This window comes from Rhinolophus hipposideros (genome assembly GCF_964194185.1).
Source record: "Rhinolophus hipposideros genome assembly, chromosome: 5".
NCBI lineage: Eukaryota > Metazoa > Chordata > Mammalia > Chiroptera > Rhinolophidae > Rhinolophus > Rhinolophus hipposideros.
In genome coordinates, this window is record NC_138051.1 from 21,014,437 (window position 1) to 21,037,921 (window position 23,485).

The 23,485-nt window shown below is 36.4% G+C and overlaps 1 protein-coding gene across 7 annotated transcripts in view; it reads right to left on the bottom strand.

Moving 5' to 3' along the window:
• Nucleotides 1-23,485, bottom strand: part of AKAP6 (A-kinase anchoring protein 6) — a 455,310-nt gene that overhangs the window by 274,086 nt on the left and 157,739 nt on the right. The window contains exon 1 of one of the 7 annotated variants that reach the window (XM_081049116.1): nucleotides 20,909-21,292. The exons of the other annotated variants lie outside the window; for them this stretch is intronic. The gene's annotated coding sequence lies outside the window, so the exon portion shown is untranslated. Of the gene's footprint in view, nucleotides 1-20,908; nucleotides 21,293-23,485 lie in introns of those variants that run through there. 7 annotated transcript variants of the gene reach the window in all.

Below are 23,485 nucleotides of genomic sequence, written 5' to 3' on the forward strand. Positions count from 1 at the left end.
ATGTATAACCAGAGCTTTAGTTACCCAGTAGCTTTTATGTATCTCTGAAAATCCTTGTCACATGACTACTATTTTCTACTTTACGTAGAATGAGTACTAGACTGGGAATCAGGAGACCAGAGACCCACCCTGGGGATACGGAAAAGTATCTGGCTCCTGCAAGTGACCCTGAAATAACAATGCAGCTCCATAGCACAGGCTGAGGAGGAGAGATCTATGGTTCATTCAGAATGAGGGTCAAGGTGCCCACCGTCCCACACCAGGGCTAACGTCTGCATTTTCCTTAGTCACCATAGTAGGCTCAGCCCATTACTCTTCCACCCTCTTATTTTCCCGCTCCCTCCACACCCACCCATACACATTCCTTTGAGGCTCTTTTTTTTTTTTTGTCTGCCCACTACTCTCTCTCTTCATTTCAGTCATTTAAGATTTCATTTTCTAAAATTCTATCAAACTTTTTAGCAATTTAGATTTATTTACCTGGGATGAGAATTTTCTAGTAACTCTTGAAATTTTGGAACATTATAAATTATAAATAGTCTTACAGGTTCATTTACAAATGCTTTCTCTTGACCTTTTCATAAATGCTCATTATACTGGGAAAAAGACGTTAAGGAGATGAAAGTCCTATTTGGGATTTCACTGCCCCCTTGGAAAAGTCAGCTTCCTTCTTAGAAGTACTCTGTATATATTTAGATCACTAAGACCATGACACAGCTTCTAAGGATATGTTTCTATGTCTTCCTCCCCCACATAAATATCCACAGCAACTTGTTTGGCTGTTAATTTGTATTTAAACACCTACAGCATGCTTGTTAGAAGCTAATATTATAGACACAAGCTTTTAGATCTCACATCTGAGAGGCCAGAACAGGAAATGAAACCTCATAGGATCAGAGTCCTGTGAAGACCTAATTTTAGGAGCTATGGTTAAGACACTATAATTGAGATAACAACAAATCCCGATTCTGAAGCCAATGCCACCCTCTCATGTAAGGCAGATGGGAATGCAGGTTGTCAATTAACCTTCTAGAAAGCTCCCATTGCCTTTCACTGACCCCATAATTTCATTCCTAAGAATCTCCACTAAGGCAATAAAGAATTTATCTGTTGAAATGCTATCACAGAGTTGTTTACAACAGTGAAAAGTTCTAACAACCAATAGATCAAAAGAAAAGAGATTGGTTTAACACAATGTAGTAATCCATATAATGAAAAAATACACAGATGCCAAAAATAATGTTGCAAAATAGATTTAATGTCACTCGAGACTGAAGACATATTGTTAACTGAGAAAAAGTAAGCTAGAGCCCTATTAAAATAATAGCTATGTATACTCATGGAGAAAACTAAAAATGATGCCAAAACTCTTCACAGTATTTTTCTCTAGGTGGCAGCAGTACAAGTGATTTTTAATGAACCGTTTGTATGTTTTAAATTTTTTCTACTAGAGGTTAATTTATTTTGTGAAAAAGAATAAAAATAAAAGTTAAACAACAACAAATAAGTGACGTCATTTCCCATGGCAAAACAACAGTCAAGGAATGCAAGCCAAACCATGCACAGTAAACAACAGAACGTACAATATCAAGGCAACAGAAGAAGATCAACATCAAAGCAATAGGATCCTCAGACTCCCAGAATTCTTTTTGTGTGGGGAGAGACCTGTCCTTCATTCACAGCCATACTATCATCATTCTCTCAGGGCTCTATGTCAAGTGGCCACGTGCTATTAGCCAGCAGATACTAACAGATAAACAATATATTATTAATCACTGATTATTAGGTTTTTACCTCTGTTTATGCTTTGATTTTTTTATTTGTTTGTTTATCAGACTAGAAGTAAAGACATGAGTGAGGGAAAGATAGTAATCACATGAAATGAGTAGAAATGTAAATATTACTCATCCTCTGTCCCTTTTCTTTGGATTGATTTGTCCCAGAGTATTACTGACTAGATATTCCTCTTCTACATTTCCATATAGACACAAAAGGGAGGATGTTTCTCCGGGAAGATTCCATCACTTGACAAAGTAAGACCTTGCTCATCTCCAGGAGTGACCTCAACACCCTAAGATTCAGAATCTTCCATTTTCAAGCCACCATAGTCTTTGTATAATTATCAAGGAAACGGAGATATCTAAAGTGAATTTAGTGCTCCCTTGGGGGTATACTTTACCCAACAAAAATTTGAGTCACAATTGCTCAGGAATTATTGAAATACATAATTTTTGCTAACTGAATTATATGAACTTTTGTTTATTCCCATCAACCAAGCAATTTGTACTGGTACATTTGTTTTGTTTCTGTGCTCATTTCTTCATCCTCAGAATCGAAAAGAGCAAATTGTACACATTTAACGCATTAAAGCTGAGCATCGAGCCTAAATTAAAACCTAGAATTTAGCTTATATCTTAGTTAAGAAAATCCATTTTGGTATTTTGCCTGCTCCATGCTTGACTGACTTTCCATATTAGACCTACTCTTCAGCAAGCACTAGACACACAAAGCATGACTAAAGTTATTGAATTCCAATAATGTGGTTTTAAATCTACCCTCATTGCCCTTTTCCAGAGGCCCCTTGGGAAATAAAAATGGATCAAAATAATGTATCTGACTACAAAGTGCAGCAACCATCCATTATTAATGTCCTCATGACACACCAAAATGGAGGATGAAGGATCTACGCAAATAGTTCTGCAACACTGATTCTGGCCCCTTAAAGGACGTGGTACTTTACTTTTGAAATCATCCACCAGCTAAGAAACAAATTCAATCTTAATGCCTTTCCAAACCTATAGATTAATTTTACCTATAAAATCACTTTATCTTCATTGCTTCCTTAGATTGACTATAAACTTAGCGAGGAAGAAACTTCTTTTTTCTGATTCATATCAAAAAGTGAGAAGGGTTTCAGAAATATCACAAAAGGAAAAACAGAACCAATAAATGAGCTCTGAGCAAGCGCAAATATGAACTGAACCTCAGAACATTCCTTTCAACATTTCATCTGTGATTAATAAACTCCTTGCCACAGAATCCTAAGTCTTATGCCCCTCCACCTTATTTAACCTCAGACAGAAACCATCTTGTGAATTTCTAGTGAAAATGCACATGTGTACAAGTAAATTAACAATGAGTAATAAGATTAAATGAATAAAAGGGATGAATGAGGTAGAGGTATAGAAAATAAGAATAAGAAAAGACTACAAGAGAGAATTACAAGGATAAGACAACTTATAGTATTTCTCTATGATTCAGACCTTACCTACTTCCAAAAAAAGGGGAAAATTGAAGGTTAAAATAAAAAAGGAGGAGGAGGAGAAGACGAAGAAGACAAAGACGAAAAATGATGAATAAGACATTGAAAATGAAACAGTTGCTGCACTCAAACACTCGGTTTAGCTCTATGGAAGGAGGAGAAAACGTGTGGCCAGCATTCAGTGGCTGAAGAAAAACCCTAGTGTGGGAAATTAGAGTCTCAGTGAAATTATCAATAGTCAATACTACAAGGCAGCAGTAGATGTAGATGATTTCTGTAAGGAGAGTGAACTAAAGACCTGGAACACCCAAACAAAAGGGAAGATCTTGCTTTTTAAGAATTACATGACATTTCATGACAATAATTCCAACTTAGAGTGGAAAGCAGAAAGAAGCAAGGGGCAACTGAGAAAGCCAGGTACAAAAAGGCCTGGCTTGGAAAGGGCTGAATTCAAATAAGAGAGAGAACCCTGACAACAAGGAAATTCCTAAGGAAAAACTATCTCTGGAACTAGCAAAAAGTAGACTCTATAATTAAACTTTCTCCATGTTGCTTGTCCACTTACACTATATGGAGGATTTTTGCTCAGGGATTGCTCACGTGAATGTCGAGAAGGTTCTCACACTCCCAGCAGAGGGTAGAAGGTAGATGCTGGATGATATGGTCCAGAGGGACCTGTCTTCCTCCTTTCTCCCTTAGGCTGGTGCAAAGGTCAAGACCATCAGTGACAGAGGAGCCCTCTATGTTAAAATGCCCCTAGGGTTTCATCACAGAGCAACAAGGGGTGAGGATCTGATTGGCTAGCTTGACTCCAGAGATTTCCATCAGCCAGAGATGACATGAAAAAAACAAGTCGATGTTGCCTTGAAATGGGCAAACATTCTATCATTGTATGATCAGGGCCAAGAGGCCATCTGATGTTGGAAAAAGCAGCTAAGCACCTAATTAGAATAGTGTTCATTCACTATAGCAAGAAAAGGCCTGCCTGGAGTAGGTGGAAAATATTGGTACAGACATAGCTTAAGATCTTTACATAGGCTATAGAATTGGTAGAACCAATGCTGAAAACAACGACATGGATAGAAAGTAAAGTACACAAAATCCACCAAAACGTTTCTGGGGAATAAGAGTGTAGGAGATTTTTCCTTCATCTAGGTATCTGTATGTTTACTTATATATTACAATTTATTATAAGGAACATGAAATACTTTTTCAAAAAATAATAATTTAATGGGGTTTGCTTGCTTATCTGATCTTCAGCATATATACACACAAAGGTCCTGCCTTTTAAAAACAGGAGGCACTGATGAACGCATTCTAGCAGAAAGACGTGGTTAGCAGTCGTCACAGAAGAACTGGGCAGAGGAAAGGAAAAAGAACACAAAGCCTTTTGTGTCCGGGCCCTGGAACCTAGGAGATAGCCAGTGTCAGATCCCCCTGATGCTCTGCCCTTAAAGATATTAACAGCCAAGCCCTCGCCCATGCACTCACCCCAAACTTCCTTTAAATGGAGCCAGAATACAAGTTGTTTTTCAAACTGTGGGAGGTCAGCTGCACTGCAGGGCAGTTGCCAGGGTTTATGGAATGACAGAGATTTCCGGGAGAGGCTACTTCAATAAAAGGAGTGTCGAGTAACATACGGCAAATGTAAATGGACACCAAGGTTGGCATAACCAACCCTCAGAAGGACTATAAAAAGCCAGCCGAGTCGCATGTCTCATCAGTGGAACTCTATTTGCCTTGGAGCCATACCAAGTCTGGGAGTTCTGAAAGTCCAGCTGCCAAAGGTGAGGCAGTGCCCCCTCTACCCCAGGCAGGAGGCTGGTGTCCCAGAATCACCTCCTCTCCTGTAAGCACCAGGATGAGACGGAGGCCAGGGCAGTGTCATTTGATAATGGTGCCTCCTCCACTTCACTTGTACAGCCAAGGAGTCAGAAAACATTCTTATACGCCACACAAAAGGCCAATGGGAGTGTTTTTCAAAACTTGTAAAACATATATATTTTTCAACGGAAGTAACATGAGTTCACTGAACAAGTTAGAAAAGATGAGACAAAAAATTAACCAGAGACCATGTCTTTCTTCTTTATCACTTATCCCTAGAGCCCAAACCAATGCCCAATACATGTCAGGCACTCAATCAATAATTACTGAATGAAAAGTAATGAAATAAATCACCAATAATCGTATTCGTCATACAAAGTGGTGCATAACTTTCTGTTTTGTGTTCTGGATTTGTGTTGTTTTTCATTCAGTGGCATATCATGAATTTTCTTTCATGTCAATAAACATGTTTCAGAATTTTTTATGGCCACATAGTATTCCATTTTATGAAAATACAACTTTTTTCAACCAATTCTTTGTAGCTGGATGTTTGGCCTTGGAGTGTCATTCGTTTAAAGGCACAAATACCCTATCGGTCAATCAACAAATTTTGCTGATATTTCCTTCTGTTAGAATTTTAAGTTCCACGAGAATAGAGACCTTTTCTGTCATACTTATCACTGGATCCCCAGAACCTAGCACAGTTTCTTATGATCAATACAGGCTGGATAAACAATTGTTCTTGTCTGTCCCTCTCTTTTGATTCCTATTTCAATTGCCCTGCTCCTGTCTGAACTATTAGTGTAGCCTCCGAGCTGGTTTTCTTCCTTCAATATGTCTAAACCACCTTTCCTGAATTGAATACCAATAAATGCCCCTTTCATTATGTGATGAGTTCCCTCGTTCATTATGCGATTCCCTTGCTCAGAACAACTTAAAGGCCCCACAATAGTAGGATAAATTCAAGTCTTTCTTCTACTTTATCAAGGACCACCACAAAAGAATCACACAATCTTTTAAAATAGGAATCTACCTTAGAGATTTTTCTGTCTGAAACCATCATGTCCCATCTGAAAAACTGATACTTAGAAGGTTCAGTGACTTGCCAAGGACACATGACTGGCTAGTGGCAGGACCCGGGTCTCAGGCCTTCAGGCCACACTGGCTGATTCTCAGCCTGCCTTGGCAGCTTCCTCTCCTCCCCAGACTCCGAGGAGACAGTTTCCAGACCGTCCCTGAAATAAGCCTGACTCACTCTGGCCGTTGCCTTTTGCTCACAGCATTACTGTTGCCTGAACTGTCCCTCTGCACCCAACCAAATCTGTTTCAAGGCCCATTTCATGCCCTTCCTCCTCTACAATGCCTTTCCCAAACCCAACTGAATTCTTGGTCCTCATTTGCCTGCCCCACTCATTCCAGCGCTTAATTATAAGTTGCCTTGCAACGGTAAACATTTCACAGCTGAGTGAAGTAGCATGCTGCATGTGTAAGAAGGAAAAGAAGGGTAGAAATGGAAAGAAAACACCACTCTTATGTGCTGAGGCAGCCAAAGGCACCACTTAATAAGCACAGCCACCCAGCACTGCGTTGTGATGTTTCCTTTTACCCTTTCTTCGTTTAAATGTAGAACTTAATTTGAGGTCAGTGATTCTGGTTTGCTCATTGTAAAGCCTTACTCCTAAAAGGCAAGATTAGTTTTTCCACGTTGAGGCACTGGATGGTAAGGCCTTAGAGAGGAAGGGCTGCGCCTTACTTATTTTAGTATTCACAAGATTACAAATTTTGGAACAAGTCTGGTTACTTTTTGATAAGTAATTCTACAAATACCCAAGCTGAGGTTTGCTATGCTGTGATTTCCTAACTGACTGATATCTCAGTGACAAATAATAAGCAATTGTTGCATGGATGGACATAATGCTGACCAAACTGAAAAGAAGATGGTCAAGAATTTTACTTCAAAACTTTGCCAAAAAATAAACAAACAAATACACTCTAATATATTTAATTTACCTAAGCTCCTCACCAGTGTTTCTTCCTACTCTATAAATCAGGGGAACACATTTTTAAGTGTTTCCTAAGGTCTTCCTAAGAAGTGTATGTGCACATGGTTGCACACAATTTTATACGCACACATAGAAAAAGAGATGGGGCATCTCTTTAAAGTAAAAGAATTAAAACAAGATATACAGGTGAAAGACAGTTACAAATACCATAAAACTGTTATTTATTATTGATATATTGACACACAGGTTTGGATTTGAATGTCTCTTTATGCATTTCTGAATCAGCGTCTGGGTTATTCATATATTCACAGATTTACTGCTATACGAATGGACCATCTCTACCTATTGGCCAACAAGTCTACATGTGCCTAGATACTTACATATGTACACAAAGTCAAGGTCAGATCTTACAACCACGGAATGACTGAAATTTGGGGGGGATAAGGGAGGAATGCAGATTATATGGATGTGGTAGGGGCTGGTCTCTCTATAACGGAACATTTACCACAGTTTTTGTAGTTTCTTCTTATTTTCAAGTTCTACACCACGGCAGAACATATAAAACTATGACTTTAGTTTTACACTCTACAAAACTAATTCACAAAGCTGTTCTTAGGGTAGTTCTATTCCATTTCTGACAGTTACAGTCCTCTCCATTCACCAGGAATTTTGGACATTCCTTCAAGCCATAGATATGGAGGGACATCTACATTCATGACTATATACATCCAAAAGTAGTATTTTCTCTCAAAGTTGTCACTCTGTGGAACTATCTACTTTTTTCAACAATTCCATTAAAACCGAAATTTCTAGAATTCCACTTTAAGAAATGCTTGCAGGGCAAGTTCACAAGTTGCATAATGAAACGAATATCATGTCTTCACATTTATTTCTTATTTTGACCAAAGAGTAATAACCAGCTGAATAACCCTGCTTATTTACCCAATACTTGGCCTTAAACAATTTTTGCCTGTTTTCAAAAATCATTTTACCATTAAAAGGATGAAATTTAGGTACGACTGAGGACAGTCAAAGAAGTATACAGAAGTCTCTAAAGGAGATCTCAAAAATGAATTCCCAAACTACTGTGCATATTACTGGGATGTTATTGTGAATAGAAGTATATTTGATACAAATACCTTATGACTGATCAAATGGAATAGTTCATACTTATGTATACCTCATAAATAAGATATACTACATATAAATTATTCATGTAACATAATGTCTTGTACATAACATTCAACAAATATACTTTTCAATAATTGTTCATAAAGACAGGATTAGTATTATTGATTTTCCTTTAGCCTCAGGCTCCAATATGGTGTGACCAAGCACTATTATTGATCTTGTCTTTATTAAAATTTTGATATTTTGTTTATCATGGATTTGTGTCTTTTAATTTTGTTTTTTTAAAACATTGCAGTAATATATTATTTGTCTTCATGACTAAGTTTTTTTGGTCACCCTCTTAAATTTTGTGCCTGAAGCAAGTTTCTCACTTTCTTCAACATAATCTCAGTCCTTCTTTGTCCAACCCACCAGTCTGAGGAAGATGAGAGATACAGAAAGCAGAATCTTTCATGCAAAGCCTGGCCTATATCAGCCACCACCAGCCAACCAGCAGACATGTGAGCTAAATGCTTACTGCCATGACACTGAATTGTGAAGTGGCTTGTCATGCAGCAAGAGTTAACTGATATAGCAATGACAAGTGTAGGTCTATACAAATTAAGAATTTGGAACTAATGGATTCTAAGAGTTATGATTATGTTACTCAATATGATTATGTTATTTTACTGCTTTTCTGGAAAAATAAATTAGTCATAGTAGATTGCTTTATTGATCTCTAATAGTTGATGCTCCTACATTTGAAAGGATTATACTTCCTCACCCCATTGATATCAGGCTTAGCCACATGACTTGCTTGGATCAATGAAATGTGAACCAAAATGAAGCACCTAAAATTTTCAGAGCCATGGAGCGGCTCTGTAATCACTCTTTCCCTCTGGATTTCAGGAGACCAGCATATCCCAGATGAAGCCTCTCCTTTAGCCTGGTCCCAGATGATAAAAACTTGGAGCAGAGCTGAGGCCCAGCCTGTGATAGGCATGTAATGGGAACTATAAATATACCTTCTTGTTGTGTGCCATGAAGATCTAGGAGTTGTTTGTTGCCACAAAATAACTTAGTGAAAGCCAGCTGAACCAGAGGAGTAACTATTGGGAAGAAGGTAAGCTCATCACAATTCAAAGATAATATGACTGTATGCTCGGGAAACTCCAACAAAGAAGAAAATTCAATCAGCTAGTGGTGTAAAAAATTATTACGTAGAAATCAATAGTTATCATACGAGTTCTGACAATTAAATTTGCGAACTTGTTGCAAAGATGTTGCTAACCTCTTTTTTGATATCAGAGAGATTATTCATTATGAATTTGTACCAACTGGACAAACAGTTAACCAAGTTTACTATTTGGACATGTTGAAAAGGCTGTGCGAAAAAGGTAGACGACCTGAATTTTTCGCCAACAATTCATCTCTTGTGTCATGACAATGTACCAGCTCACATGGCATTGTCTGTAAGGGAGTTTTTAGCCTAAACAAATAACTGTGTTGGAACACCCTCCCTACTCACCTGATCTGGCCCCCAATGACTTCTTTCTTTAACTGAAGATAAAGGAAATATTGAAAGGAAGACATTTTGATGACATTCAGGACATCAAGGGTAATATGAGGACACCTCTGATGGCCATTCCAGAAAAAGAGTTCCAAAATTGCTTCGAAGGGTGGACTAGCCACAGCGCCAGTGCATAGCTTTACAAGGGGAGTACTTCGAAGGGGACCATAGTGATATTCTGCAATGAGGTGTGTAGCACTTTTTCTAGGATGAGTTTGCAAACTTGTCTGACCTTTATATGTACAAATTATAAGCTCTTGGGAACTATAATTGAAAATTCCATTAACAATATAGCATAGACAGAATACCTTGGAATAAACTTAAGAGGAATGTAAAAGACCTAAATAAAGAAAACTTTAAAACACTACTGAGAAATTATTTCTAAAAATGAACACATGGGGTGATAAAAGATGTTCTTGGATAGGAACAGTCCACATCATTACAAAATAAAATAAAGTATTTTATTTACAAAATTTAAAAAAGTTATTTTATAAATGTAATGCAATGCCTAATACAAATAACAACAAGTTTTGTTGGGGACCAGGTTGAAAGATAAGGATAAGAAATAGTCAGATTTTAACATATAAATGGACAAACAAGAATAGCCAGGCGGAGGGGAAAAGAGCAATCAGGGAAGACTAGTTTAGCAAATATTAAAATATAAATTATCTTAATTAAAACTGTATAGTACTGGCACAAAATGCAGACAATTGGAAAGAGTAACTCCAAGGTAGGCTCAAATACACATGGGTATTTGAGCATGTGATAAAGGAAGCATGTCAAAGCACTGGGAAAAAGTAATAATGAGATCAATATGGAGGGAAAAATAAGTTGAATCCACTGTGTACCTGGATAAAACCCATCTGCATCAAAGATTTAAATGTAAAAAGTGAGTATGTAAAAATTACTATGAAAAATTGGTAAATTATTTATAACCTTGGAGTGGAGAAGGCTTTCTGAATTCAAACTTCAGAGCCATTAAAAGAAAGAAAAACTTGATTACAATGGAAAAAGAAATGGAAGGAAAACTTCTGCATAGTGAAGGAAAAACGTACATTAAGGAAAATCAAAAGGTAAGTGACAAACAAGAAAAAAAGTATATTGTAGTTCATATCCCAGCGTTTACCCCCAATCAACACAAAACTCCCACAAATCAATAAAGAAAAGATAAACAATATGACTGAAAAATAAGCAGAGAAACTGAACACAGTTCATACAAAAAGTAATACAAATGGTCCTTAAACATCTGAAAAGCTGCTCACAGTAAGAAACCCTTTCTCATAGTAAGAGAAATATAAATTTAAACTACACCAAAATGTCATTTTTCAGCTGTAAGTAAAAAATTCAAAAATTTCATAACATAAATTGGCAAAGGTGTAGGAAAGAAGCATTCTTACACATTCTGGTTGGAGGGTAAATTAGTACAACTAGGAGACCAATTTGGCCATTTCTATCAAATTCCAAATGCATATACACAATGACTTGCAATCCTACTTCTGAGAATTTGTGTCTCCAAAATATTTACACTTTTTGTGAGATGACCTATGTTCAAGCCTATTTATTGCAATATAATTTGTAATAACCAAATATTGGAAACAGACTGAATGTCCCTCAATAGGGGACTACTCAAGTAAATTATGGTCCCCTCATTTGGTAGAATACTACACAGTTATAAAAATGAAAGATGATTATAAAAAAGCTCTCTATACTCTGACATAGAAAGATCCCCATTAAGTATAAAAAGCAAGGTGTTGAACAGTACAGAATAACAGGAGGAAAAAATAAATAAATTCATTATTTGTGTACAAATGCACGTACAAACTCTGGAAAGATCTTCAAGAAACAAATAAGAATAAGTGCCTACTTGGAGTAGAGAAAGGAGAAGGTGGGCAGAAGGGTCAACCCTCTGCACTGGAGGATAGAAAGGGGATCTTGCACTGTATATCCTTTAAAATTTTTGAATTTTTGAACTCTGTGAATCTATTTCATATTCAAAAATGAAAGTCAACAACAAAAACCCCAAACCAGTTTGTTGTGGGTACTCTAAAGCTAAAGGGCAGGGGTCTAATTATATTGTCTTCCATAAAACTTGTCCTTGATGGACACTTGTGTTGTAATCAGTAGTCCTTGAAGAGCCATCATTCTTTACCACTAGTCTGCTTTGAGGAATATTATCTTATTTCTCCATCTAAAATATCCCTTTCCATCTAAGAAATAAAGCAGCTTATCCAAGCACTTCAATTCAATAGTTTCACCAGTAAGAGCACTTCTGTTACTATTCTTCTAAGCGCTTTTAAAAAGCTGAAAACTTCAATTGCACAGACTGCTCATTATGAGATGAAATGTAATTTATACATTGATTGAAATAACTTGATGAGGACCTTAATAATCTTTTGCTTTGAATGAGGAGCTTTAGTATGCAGAAGGAAAAAGCCCACTCCAAATGATAATGCAGTGCTCAGAATAGCACTATTAGTTGAACTATTCAGTAATAACGCTTATTTGCTTCATTATACTGGGTTGTCTGTCATTTTCCATAACAGCCGTAATAGGATACTATCATTAAGTTATAGAGCATCCTAGAAGAGCTGATGAGATGAAATATTGAAGACATTCAGTTTTCTATAAGAACTGTATCTACATGGACAAAATTAAAGGGGTGGCCAAGGGGCAAATAAAGGGGAAGAGACAGGACAGTCTGGTGGAAGAAATATCATCCTACGAAGTGAAAACGCGCATTCTACTTACGTTTTCCCATTCACTGGCCCATCATTTAATCTGCCTGGGTATCAGTTTCCTGATTTGTAAAATGTGGATGATAAGACTTTATCTGCTATGGTAGAGACTCTGCCATGTACTCCCAACTCCATTTCCTTTTCCTTCTGGGCACAGGGCTAAACTACATTTCCCAGGTACAACAGGCATTTAGGTAGGATCTTATGACTGGGTATTGGCCAATGAAATGTGGGTAGAAGTGATATACTTCACTGCCAGCCCTAATCCCTAAAATCTACTTTGGGATGCTCTATGTACTCTCTCTTTCTTGTCTGCTGGCTAGCTTTAGAAGCCTCAGTGAAGGAATTTGAGGTCTTAGAAAAATGGCAGTGCCTCTAGCTCTATGCTATTCAATATGGTAATAATGCATTTGATATGTGGCTAGTCCAGATTGAGCTATACGATAAGTGAAAAACATACCTGGGTTTTGAAGACTTACTGCGAAGAAAAGAATTTTTAAAAGCCTATAAATAACTTTTGCATTGATTGCAAGTTAAAATGATAATATTATGGAACATTGGGTTAAATGAAATATTATTATTAAAATTAATTTTACCTGTTGATGTTAAAACATTTAACATCACATATATGGCTAATATTAGATTTTTCTTGCATGGTACTGCTTGAGATGGAAGGAGCCTTGATCCCTGAATGACTGCATAAGGCAGAACTGCTCTCTATAGTGCTGTACCATCACCATTCCAAAACACACTTGCAAAGGGAAACCACAGATCATGACCCCTGTTCCTTTGGAAGTCCATTCTAAAGTTCCTGCATGTGTACCTGACCCAGTTGAGATTAAAAAAAAAGAAAAGAAAAAGAAAAAGATTTGTTCACACCAAGGATAAAGGGGATTAAGGAAGAGTATAGTATGACATGATGTTGGCTATGAACATCATTCCTTTAGACTCCAGAAACATTTGGCAAAACTGGCAGAGAAAAGGATAAAAGTTGGAAGATATAGAGAGAGACATCTTCTTACAGGCAGTAATTAGCACTAACATACAGAATTGCTCAGTTCTATCTGCCCATCCAAATCTTCAACATTCTCACTAGAACTTGCACCCACACTGATATAACACCATACCAATCCTGGGTGGATAAAAATCAAAGCAATTTAAACAATAGGCAACTGTACATCCTGGATGGTGAGAGTGCCCTCCTTCCAACCAGAAACTTGGGAGAAATATGTTCAGTGTCAAAAAGTATGCTAAGTGTCAGGGCAGAAAAAGGCAATTGGTTAAATATTATGTTTTCTTTCTTTGTAAAAAGAATCGTTCAGACACATTGTAATATTCATTTTCATATAATATCAATAAATAATCTTATCAAATAAATACTTAGTAGGAATCTACCAAATGATCGGGTCATGGAATGTATGTGGGTGCCTACTTCTCCGCAAAGCTCATTCAAGTCTTTTGTAAGCCAGATCACTGCTAATAATAATCTGTTTGTATTTCCCATTGATAATTCCATGGATCAAGCTAATAAACATGTTAGTGAATTTTCCCTCCTTCTTTTTCTCATCTCCTGTTTCTTGAAAGTCAAAATTTTGTCTAAGTGGGTCAATCACAAAAGTACAAAAGAAAAGAAGCAAAATCTGAGTCTTGGACATATCGATTACAGTTAAAATTTATAGATAATAGTTAAATATAGATATACTGTTTCGGTTCACACAAATACAAATTCTTACCGGGAAGCTTTAAATTTTTATCAGATGCATATGTCTTACTCAACAAGCTCTACTTTTATAATAAATATTTGGTATGAATAAGAATTAATCAACTTCAACTATGGGATTTTTAAAGCTAAAACCATGTAACAAATGAATATTGTCTATAGTTTCTCTGCTTCACTCTCTTTTGAAGTGATTAAAGCTTGAAAACATTAAACATATGAAATATGCAATACTCAATGTCATTTTAGTTTGATAACAAATATGTAGTATCAAATATTAAACAATAATATATTGATAACATGCAACATTTCAAACATTATATATTAAGAGTGACACTTGTTTAATATTACTACTACTGTCAAAAATGTTATCCAAGTTCTATTCGAAGCATCAATATTAATGCTTAGTATTACCTACCTTATTTATTTTCTGAACAGGTCAAATAATAATACATGAAGACCTAACTATGTAAGACCAAAATCAACCATCATCTAAAAACTAAAGCAAGGGGCAACTTTCCTAATTATATAAATAATGACAGCCCCTCAACAACAATAAAACAAACACCCTGATTTTAAAAATTAGCAGAGGATCTGAACAGACATTTATCCAGTGAAGACATACAGATGGCCAACAAGCACCGAATAGATGTCCAACGTCACTAAGTATTAGGGAAATGCAAATCAAACCACAATGAGTTATCGCTTCACACCCATTAGAATGGCTGCCATCAAAAAAACAAACAAACAAAAAAAAAAAAACAAGAACTAACAAGTGTTAGAAAGGATGTGGATTAAAAAGGAACCTTCATATATTGTGGGATTGTAAATTGGTGCAGCCACAATGAAAAATAGTATGGACACTCCTCAGCAAATTAAGAATAGAACTACTATATGACCCAACCATTCTAATTCTGGGTATTTATCCATGGAAAATACACACGTTAATTCAAAAATAAATATGTACCACTATGTTCATTGCAGCATTATTCAAAATAGCCAAGATATGGAAGCAACCTAAGTGTCCACCGAAAGACGGATAGATAAGAATGCGAACACACACACACACACACACACACACACACACACACACACACACACACATAATAGAGTACTGCTCAGCCATAGAAAAAAATGAAATCTTGTCATTTGCAACAACATGGATGGACCTTGTAGGTATTATGCTAAGTGAAATAAGTCCAAGGGAGAAAGACAAAAATACCATATGATTTCACTCATATGTGCTTCTAAAAGAAGCAAAACAAACAAACTGAAACAAAAAAATTTCATAGATACAAAGAAGAGAGTAGCGGTTACCAGAGGGGAAGGAGGTTGGAGGGTAGGTGAAATGGGTGAAGGGAGTCAACTGTATGGTGATGAATGGTAACTAGATTTGTAATGATCACTTTTTAGTGTATACAGATGTTGAATTATAATGCTGTATACCTGAAACAGATATTAGAAACTTTTAAGTATGTATATGAAAAAATATATGTATATATTTTTATAAATATATATTTATAGCTGAAAAATAATATTTATATTTATAAAAATATATATACTATATTGATTATATATATATATATATATATATATATATATATATATATATATATATATATGAAAATGGAATTTCCTATTTTGCTCCTTGAATCATGAGGGCAGGGTCTTTGTTTTATTCACCACTGAACCTGCAGCATCTAAACAGTTCCCTGTATTCATCAAAAACTCAATAAATATTTGTTGAATGAAAAAAAAATGACAGCTTTAAACAAGTGAATAAGAATGAAAGTCCCTTCTCTCTCCCTCTCTCTCTCTCTCTCTCTCTCTCTCTCTCTCTCTCTCTATCTATCTATCTATCTCTCTCACTAATTTTATTTTTCTCATGTGTTTTAATCTTTTGTGTTGTAAAATATGGCTTGCATACACAAAAGTTTACAAATCATAAATTTACATCTGAGAAAATCATAAAGTGAACCCACGTGTAACCACCTCTGTGATGGAGAAATTGAACACTACTGGCAGCCAAGATACTCCCCATATGTCCTTTGCCTAGAGGTGGTCAAGCCTCTCACTTTATGATAATCACTTCTGGCTCCTTTTTCATCATTTTACTTCCTTAATATGAATGCTTAAATAAAATAGTTTCGTTTTTCCTGTTTCTGACCTTTATATAAATGGAATCAAACTGTATGTATTCTTTCCATCTTGCTTCTTTAACCTAACAATATGACTGCAAGATTCTTTTATATCCTTTCTGTTGTCTCACATGAGAAATGATCTAATATATAGAAGAGTATATAATTTATATGTAAAGTACAAATAATAATAAGATGAACACTCATGTAACCCATCATCTAGCTCTAGAAATTTCCCTCACTTCTAAACTGTGTTTCCAAACTGTTTTGATACGAAGAAAAAGTGAGGGAAGATGTACAGGCCTATTTATCTATCAACTATTATTGACTTGGTACTTCAAATCCTCTATCCTCTATAGTGCAATGAGTCACTATCCATCATTGCCAGTAGCGCAACCACCAAACCAGCCTGATCTCCTAACACCAGCCCCTTGGAGCTGCTCTGGTCTAGATGGTGACTGAAGCTCATTTATTCCCATGACCAAGCTACTGAGGTTACACTATATCGGAAGGAACAGAGGCATGTAAATCCCACACGGCCTGAGGTTCTGTAAGCTGCTTCTCTCTGAACTCTCTTCTCAGTATACAGAGGGCTCTACACACAAAAGTATTTTGTTGCTTTGATTTCGGTTCCCTAGGCACATTATGACAGCTCTTTCCCAATCTGTGAAGATGCCTTCTCCAAGGGCTGCCATGGAGTGTATTCTGGCAATAGTCACTTCCTTTGAGTAATATCCAGCTCATGACAGGGCTGAACAAAAGCTCCAATTTCTGGCACAGAAGCAAATATTCCTTCATTCATTCATTCATTCATTCAACAAATATTTAATTGAGCTTCAAGAGTATAAGGCACTCCACTAGGTAATATACGCTTCAGGGAACATGATAAGCAGAGTGGTCAAACTCCAAACATGTATTAAAAAAAAACTAGTCATGAAAGACACACTGATTATAAGGTAAATGGTAAAACTCTCTGGAAGAATGAAACAGGATTTATATTATAAAATAGTTGCTACCCTTCTGGAAATCGGTGAATTAATTTATTTTGGGCTCTTACATCCTGAGAGATCCTGTGAGGCCACAGGGTGCCCTCTTAAACTCTACTCGTCACACACCCCTGCACCTCATCCTAGGTATGCTAGAACCTCAGTAGTCCTCTCTCCCTGACGACAGTCGCTTTTTAGGGGTGAGGACCAGGTAATATTGTTCATCTTTGAATTCCCAATAGTTGATGTATGACGGAGCCTCAATACATAACTGGAAAATTAATGAACAAATATGTGCTACCTGAAATTTCAACCAAAATCTAAAATAAAAGCTTAAAAATAAGTAAACTTATGGAATTTTCCCTTCATATAAAGAAGTCATGTCTTAAGATGTTGATATACGTGTTAACTTGTTTACTGAATAGCTCTCAGGATTCTAAATAGATAGATTCTTAAAGATAATAAAAAGTATCTACAGAAGGCAGAGCATCAAAAGCATGACTGGAAAAATGGTTTCTGCATCTAACTCAGGGGTCATCAGTTGTTATATATTCAGGACAGATATTCAGCCAGCATGCAGCAGTGAGGCCACACCTGTTGTTTACAGCTGGCATCCATTCTGATTGGCCAGTGCTCATTTTATGTCATGTGTTAAATATATAAATATCATGCATTATGTAGAAAGAAAGCTACTTACTGTAAAATGAGAATTACATAACAGTGGAGGAAGGATGACTATAATGACCTCACTGCTGCCACTATGAAAATGGAATTGTAGAAGGAAATCTGAAAACTATCAGTAAATTCTACTTATACCTTAATTAATAAACTATATTAATAAAATAGCTATACCATTTATTTGTATAAACACCTTAGAGAGAAACTTCCTAAAAAAAGAGAAACCTTTAAAAGAAAGCTGGAGTGACTATATTAATATCAGAAAAAGTGAATTTTGGAGCAAAGACTATTACCAGAATAAAAAGAGTCATTTCATGATAATGAAAGGATAAATTCATCTAGGTGATATAATCCTAATTGCATCTAATAAGAGAGCTTCAAAATACATAAAGTAAAAACTGATAGAACTGCAAGGAGAAATAGGCAAATTCACAGCTATAATTGAATATATCAGTACCCCTCTCTCAATAATTGATTAAACAAATAGACAGAAAATCAGTAATGACACATAAAGAGAGAAAATGTGAACAGCACTAGTAACAAACTTGACCTAATTGACACTTTAGAACCCTCTTACAAACAACAGCAAAATATATATTCTTTTTAAGTGTCCATGGAACATTTACCAAGACAAACCATAATCATAAAGCAAGTCTCAATAACTTTTAAAAAGTTTAAGTCATAAAACGTATGTTCTTTGTCTACAATGAAACTAAATTAGAATAATTAAAACAAAATAACAAAAAGACCTCTGGAAAATCCCCAAATATTTGGAAAATAAACAATGCACTTCTAAATAATCCATGAGTCAAAGAAGAAATCAAAAGATAAATTAGAAAGCATTTTAAATGAATAAAAATAAATATACAAGACATGAAAAAAAATTGCTGCTGCGATAGCAGTACATAGGAGAAATTTTAGAGCACTAAGCACTTCTATTAAAATAAAATAAAGAAAAGTCTCAAATCAATAACCGCAGATTTCACCATAGGAAATTAGAAAAAGAAGAGCACTAAGAGAGTATACAGATAAACCCTAAAACCATAATATATTAGGTTGGTGCAAAAGTAATTGCTGTTTTTACAATTATTTTTAACCTTTTAAACCGCAATTACTTTTGCACCAACCTAATACATTTGATCATTGACAAGCTATCCAGGATGAACCCTGCTAAATATCAGCTCTTAGTCATTGAGGATGAATTCCCACAGTCACCGGATCTAATAACCACTGTAGGAAGCACTGCGCAGAAACAGAAGGTTCTTTTTAAAAGACCAAAGTTAAGAATTGAAAGAAGGATGTAACACATATAAACTGGATTTATTCATAGGAAGTAACCTTTGATGATCATGTTTTTAATGAGTCTTCTCTCATACTTTATGAGAATATTTTTTTGCTACTATTGTTGGGGGTTAAGTATATACTGTCATTCAAATGAGTTAATGTTCATTAAACAAAGAGTCACACAAAATTGCTATTTTTCAAGGTCCAAAATTGTCAAATATTGGCAATTTCATATTGTTTAAGCTAATAATTCCTGAGACTGCAATAGATATAAATGTTAGAAGAACAATAATATTGAAGCTTTTCAAGTTTATTAAATTGACATAGTGCACAAAAAATAGAATAATATCCTTTTCAACTTTCATTTTTTAATTTCTTAAGTCTCAGACCATGACCCTTTTCTCCAGAAAATCTTTCTCCACCAAAGGCCCAATTTAATATCCAATATATTCAACAGGCCACCCCCACTCCTACATCCTTTTAGGACACCCAAAAGGTTTCATGTGATATATATATATGTATATATATATATATATATATATATATATATATATGTACATACATACATATATATACACATATACATATATGTGTATATATATATATATATGTACATATATATATATATATATATATATATGCACATTCCTTGGTAATGAATAGGCAGTTTTTGCTCCTAAGAAATTTATCCAAGGTTATGTAGCATTGGTGTATCTCAATTTAAGAACCTGATGTACAAAGAACCAACAAAGCATAATTTAAGTCGTGACTTCTTATTCATTTTATACATACATTACTTAAAAGTGATCAGCTTTCAAAGTGTGTGTTAAATCATTTCAATTACGAAACCCAGTTTGCATCTATGTTTCAGAAATATGTCTGTCATATGATATGAGGTACATGTATAAATCTGAATAAATGCTGGATTCAGTAACGCAGTCAGGCGCAAGTTCCAAAGCATCATTTACAGCATGTACATACTTATTTTAGGTGCCAGACCCTTGGAAGCCAAAACTAAATCTGATAGTTTATAATGTAGGTCAACACTGGAATAAGAAAAGCAGTACCACTGCAGCATTTTATGTTATAATAATTACATTGATGTGGGGCACAAACTAAGGCTAAGTAAAGTTATTTGAAAAAGATTAGTACTGATTTTCATCTTAGTCTAAAGATAAAACCCAGACCCAATTAAGTGGCTTTAAAATATATGAAAACTAGACTAAGAGGCTTAATATTTTTTCTATTGTTTCCCACAAATATAAATGTCTGCCTTTTGAAGCTAGAATATGGGAAATGAAACAGAAAAGAGGAAGGTAAATTTTAAAGAGCTATTTTACCGCATGCCAGATAAATCACACCTCATGTGATCTCCATCAGTCTCCCTTATGTCCTAGAACTTCAGTGCACTTGAATAAGTACATGAAGACACTCGTTTGGCATAAAGTCAAAGGAGGAAGGGCGTGAAACCCAGTGCCCCTCCAATACAGGTATGCTGTGTGCAGGAGAGACACTTGAGACCCTCATGGCCAACTCTGGAATTGAACAGTTTTATGACCTTTGTCCATCTTATAAACAATTTCACGTAAACAACATCCTACCTGAACTGTGCAGCAAGAAGAGGTCCAAAGTACTGTGGGGTCCTACACAGGCTGCCGAGATGTCACATCCCTCAGCCAAGTCATCCGCTCCTGTCAGTTACTCCACCACCAACCGACAGGGTAAAGCAGGGCACACCGAGCCCAGATCTTGTAACTCAAGTAGATTTGTTTTTTCACCAGCTGTCACTGGTGAACCAGCGTTACAAATAGAGAATATAAAACACAGCATATAATGTTCCATGCATGAACCTCTTACAGGCTTTGGGCCTAACTGCCGAGCGGCTTGTTACGAACAGTAACTATTATCACAAGTTTTCAGATCCTCAGTCCCTCCACTCCCCGAGCGCTAACTGGAATTTCAGTCCACATGCGCCCCTCACAATTAGCAGGGTTATTTTGGGCACTGACCTAAGTTCTGAGAATGTAAGCTGATGGCAGAGGTGTCTAATGTGTCAGTTGCTTGGTTACAATAAAAAGCTCACTTGAGAAGCTTACAGTCTCTGTGCGCTGCTTCGCTCACACCCCACCACACTGGTCTTCACTTTAGCTGAGGAGAAACACTGAAATGATACACTTATCTTTTATTATCCACAGAGAGCTTAGACCCACCAGGAATAATAATAATTCAACAGAGTCATGCAAGTGATTTGGACAGCTGTTTTATAAAACAATTTTAAGTTCCGACTGCCAGTATCCAGTCACATAATGAATGGCTCCACGAGAAGTTCCAGTGAAAGCAAACCAACTGCCCAGAATCTTACCAAGATTATCCATTCCCTTCCAGGCTCTCATAGAAAAAGCTGTAAATACAAAAATATTCTAAACACTTTTCATAATTATGAATGTTAGTTCCCCTCTACAAAATGATACATAGCTACTAAGGCCTGCTATTTCTAATAAAGTACTCCATCTACTGGCTAATATGGCTGTTTTGTAGGCATGTATCTCATAGGATAAAAAAAAACTAAAGAGAAATAGTAGAAGGAAATTGCATTGTGCCTCCTTACCAGTGAGTTCCTCCGTGCAGCACTGAGCGTTCTGACTTCCAGGGGCAACACAGGATGAATTTGCAAACCTTTCAACTTCCTCATCAACACACTTCTCATGGTTTCCAGAAAAGCCAGAACTCAAGGAGAAAGCTTGAATGCCCAGGACAGGGTAGATACAGATTAGATATAAGGAAGGATTTCCTGGGTTGGAGATTTGCTGAGAACTACTTGCAGAAAGAATTAGTCAAACTCTGTTCTGAGAGAAGTTTAAATAAAAGTGTTGATAAATCTGTTGGAAGTGGTTAGCCATGGCCTCCCTAAAGAGAGAGCATCAAAATGGATGAAGTCTGGAAGTCTCTTCTCTTTCCTTGGCTACTGTTCTCAAACTTCTTGATAGTCAGCTCAGTGGTCACTTCCCCTGGAAGCCTCATGACTCCCCTTGGTTGGCTTGATGCCCCCTCCTCAGTGCTCCTGGGCTCGGCCAACTGCCTGATATCTTAATGTTGCTACCTCTTTCCTCGCTCCCCAACAGGAAATTCCAGGCAGCAGTGGCTGTGTCAGGTTCATCTTTGCAGAGCTGCCTTAAAACAGCACTGGGCCCTTAGCAGATGTCAATGAATACTTGCTGAATGAATACATTCTGGGATGTTACAGAACCAGTGGAACACACGCGGCCTGCTTCTGGGTTCAACAAGTTACGCCTACTCTCCTGAGATGTTGTTAGTTGAGGGTGACCAGCAGTTCTGAGGTGGCACAATGGGTGTCATGTAGACTCATTATAAAACTCGATGGTATCTGATGAAAGCACAAGCGAATGAAAAACTGCACGGCAAATGTTTAGTTAAGAGCACACTTATAGCCCATTCTCACCTCCAATCTTAAGCCAGGCCTGCTCTAGTCAGTTGGTTCCAATGATAAACAAGAATCCGCCTTCCCAAAGCCAAAAAGGCTTTCATACAGTTCATTCTCTAACATGCAATTACCCTTTTTCTCTAACACACCAACTCCACTTCCCACGAGCTGAGGTTCTTCCATTTGTGATGATAAAACCGACAGGAAAGACATATCCAGCAGTCAAAGCCAACTCACAATGTGGATGAATCACAGATTATAATGGCAGCTACAAACTGGCAGCACTTTAACCTTCAAATTCTTTTAAAATATTTCAAGAATAAGAAAAAGCATTTTTTCTATTAGGAGTGGTGAAAGCATTTGGACCACCAGAATATCCCTTAGGAGTTAATTTTTTTCATCACTGGTTTTTGTCTAGAATGTGATTGCATAGCCTGTGGCAATTTGTTTCAAGAGAGGGAGAGATATAACCCCAGTTCTGTGGTCAGTTATATCCTGGCATCAAAGAAAGGAACATGTACTTCACAAGATCCTATTTTTAATTCTCATTTAAATAGCTGTCAGCTCTTGCCAGTACAAAAGAAGAAAGATGACAAAATCAAGACAAGATTTTTGACCAGAACCAAGTATTAACATCAGTCTTGAAAGCTATGCTTATTTGAGAGCTTACATATTCCTCAGGGAATTTAAGAAACATACAAATATAAATTTCCATAAGTCTGCAACACACCAAAAG